Here is a 3,173-nt window from a genome sequence, read left to right as displayed (position 1 = left end):
CTCACACCAGATCAAAGGTCACTCATTCTCCATTGGTGGACACTTGAGTTGTTTCCATATCTTGGCTAATGTGAAATGCTCCATGGAGGTGAAGATATTGCTTCGATAACATGTTTTCATGGATATATACCCAGAAGTGAGATAGCAAGATGATATGGTCATTTTATTTTACTTTTTTCATGCTTAAAAGATAGCCCTGATGTTTGATGTGGTGCTGGGACATGAGGCCACATGGACCAACGGAGTTTGACTTATCCCAACCCTGAAACATGTAAATGTCCAGTAATATATGAATTAACTGGAGTGAGAATTTCTCTAAAACTATGCACTGCTTCACAAATTCGTGTGTCGTCTTTGCACAGGGACCATGCTAATCTTCTCTACATTATTCCAGTTTTAGTGTATGCGCTGCTGAAGTGAGTGCGTGGTCATACTATTTTTAATTCTTTGAGAAACCTCCATTCTTTTTTCCAAAGTCATTGGAACAATTTATGTTTCCACCAACAGCACACAAGGATTATAGTCAGTAATACCATATTACATATTTGAAAGCTGCAAAAACAGTAGATCTTAACTATTCTCACCAGGAAAAGAAATGGTAATGCTGTGCTGTGACGGAGGTGTTAGCAAAGGCTGTGGTGGTGACTATTTTGTGACATGTAAATGTATCCAGGCAACAATTTGTACTCCTTAAATTTACATGACGTAACATTGTCATATGTGTTCTACACCTCAAGAAAGCTGGAAAAAGTAATAGACATAAAAGTAAAATTAAAAGTGCACTTTTAATGCTCAGCAGTTGGCTCAGCGGTTAAGTTAAGCCTTCAGCTCAGGGCGTGATCCCAGGGTCCCCATCAGACTCACCACAAGGAGCCTGCTTCTCCCTCTGCCTGTGTCTCAGCCTCTCTCTGTGTCTTTCATGAATAAATAAATAAAATCTTTAAAAAAATAAAAATAAAAATAAAAGTGTGGATAGACATATATATATTTCACACACATAAACACATAATTTTAAGCACAGGCCTATTTCCAGGCCATATTACCTACAATACAGCATTCTATTTTTTCATATTTCTGCAAATCTTTTGCTCAAAACACAATATATCATTGCAAGGTGTTTCTAAGTATGGTAGGAGATTTTTTAAAAGCAAAAACAAAAACACCAGCTTTCAGTTAATGTTGACCAGTGACAAAGCGTCTCACCTTGACTAGACTTCACTTGGGTTCCTTTGAGCCCTGAAACCCTGAAATCTGGCTGCCTGGCCAGCAAGAAATCTAAGTCATCCTGGCTGGCTCTGTGGTCACCCTGGATCTGAGTAGGTTTCTCAGCACCTCCTGGAAGGCTAAGCCCCTGGGGGTCTTCAGCTGGAATCCTGTTAGGTGGGTTTGGGGAGCTCACTCAGCCCAGCTGGGCCACCCTCCCTGCTCTCAGGGCTGGCCCCCCAGCCCTCTCTGCTGTATCCAGAGTTGAGCAGGAGCTCTGCCTCCTACTGCCAGGCCCCGTGATGACAGTCCTGCCAATGCTTCCTTACCACTACAACAGGTATCAAAAGATTTTGCCCCCTAGAACTGCTGCTCAGGCGCCTCATTAACACGGTGTCCAGTTCATCTGGACTCCAAAGTGAGATTACTGTGCTGGGAAACAGAACTGTACATTCTGCCCAGAGCAGAGAGCCCCATGGCTGTCTTCTTTTTGTGCATATAGAGATAAAATATTCCTGCCAAGGACCTTGAATGAACGTAAATTCGGGCCTATTCCAGGTAACCCGTTAAAACACCCCAGTTTTGTAACCCTGCTTTGTCATTTCTTCTCCTTTTTTTTAATGCACTGGGATCCTCAAATTACAAAAAAAAAAGTGGGGGGGGGGGCAAAAAAAATAGAAGTGGCCTGACACCGCTGTTGCAATACTTTTCCTGCCCACATTGTGGGCATTTCTCCTTTCCAGAACCTGAGTGCAGCCCCATCTCGCACGGGGGTCAAAGGCAGCAGGCTGAGCCCGTCCCTCGCGTCTGTCTCTGTCTCTGTCCCTGTCTCTGTCTCTGTAGGCCTCCCTCCCTCCCAGGACTCTAAGCAAAGCCAGCCGCGGCTGCCTGGGTCAGGTGCCCTCTGCGCCCCTGGTCCAGCAGGGGTGGACCAGATGCTCCCCACTGCCACCTGTAGGGCTCCAGGCTGTCCGGCTGTCTGGGGCGTGCACCTCCCAGCCTCACCCCGAGGGAGAGACGGAGACAAAGAGAGAAACGGGGGATGGGGGGGTGAGGGGTGTTGGAGGAGGGAGGAGGGGCTGGCAGAGGCCTTACCGAGGAAAGAGCCCTCATGGCCTGGAAGCCGCGGGGACACAGGGCAGGAGCGAGATGCCCCAGGAAGGTGCTGGGTCTCGGGGGAGCTGCCCGCAGGGGGGCGTACAGGACTGCGGGGGCAGCACCAAGCGCGTCCTGCGCTGGGACCTGCGGGGCTCCTGACTTCACACCGTCTCCAGGCTGCGACCTACCCCCGGCGGTGCCTTCCTGGGCTCCCCGTCCCCCTAGATCTGGATGGAGGTCAGCTGTGGGACACACTGGCCCCCGCCGGGTTCCTCCTAACGGAGCCCAACAACAACCACAACAAACCATAACGCGCACGGGGAAGCCACAGCCTGCGGAGCGCGCACGGGGCTGGGGGCCGCCGTCCCGCAACCCACCTCCTCGTCGTGCCCACCGACACCCAGACACCGGGAGGCCACTGCAAGCCTGCAGGCCTAGGGACGTCGCCTTCAAGCGCCCAGAAATACAGGGAGGTTGGGAACGATCCAATCTAAGCCTCTCCCTGTAACCGCGACGTGGGAAGGATGGAGAGGTTGGAGAGGTTGGAGAGGTTGGCTCGCTTGGGGCAGCAGTTCTCAGCAGACTGGGACACAAGGCCCCTTTACACGCTCAGAAATGCGTACCCCTGGGGCTTTCGTGTGAGGATCTTGTCGATCAGGATTTCTGGTGCCATAAATTAGGAAGGAGAAAAATGTCACATAATCATTAATGTGTTCTAAAACAATAATACACATGTGAACCTAAGTAATGCAGTTTTCTTAAAAAGAAGTTTCCCAAAACAAACCAATGTCTCATAAGGGGAGTAACACTGTTTTGCATTCTGCGTCTCTGCTGAAAGTCTGACGGATGGGAAAACAGCTGAAGTTTCACAG

The 3,173-nt window shown here is 49.5% G+C and overlaps 1 non-coding gene across 1 annotated transcript; it reads right to left on the bottom strand.

Moving 5' to 3' along the window:
- Positions 1–317: 317 nt before the first annotated feature.
- LOC129522161 (U6 spliceosomal RNA) lies at positions 318–424 on the bottom strand. The gene has a single exon (XR_008666892.1). It is a non-coding gene; the product is annotated as a U6 spliceosomal RNA (small nuclear RNA).
- Between the last annotated feature and the right edge of the window lie 2,749 nt (positions 425–3,173).

The sequence above is a fragment of the Nyctereutes procyonoides genome, unplaced genomic scaffold (genome assembly GCF_905146905.1).
Source record: "Nyctereutes procyonoides isolate TBG_1078 unplaced genomic scaffold, NYPRO_anot_genome, whole genome shotgun sequence".
NCBI lineage: Eukaryota > Metazoa > Chordata > Mammalia > Carnivora > Canidae > Nyctereutes > Nyctereutes procyonoides.
This window is presented reverse-complemented; position numbering and strand designations above follow the sequence as displayed.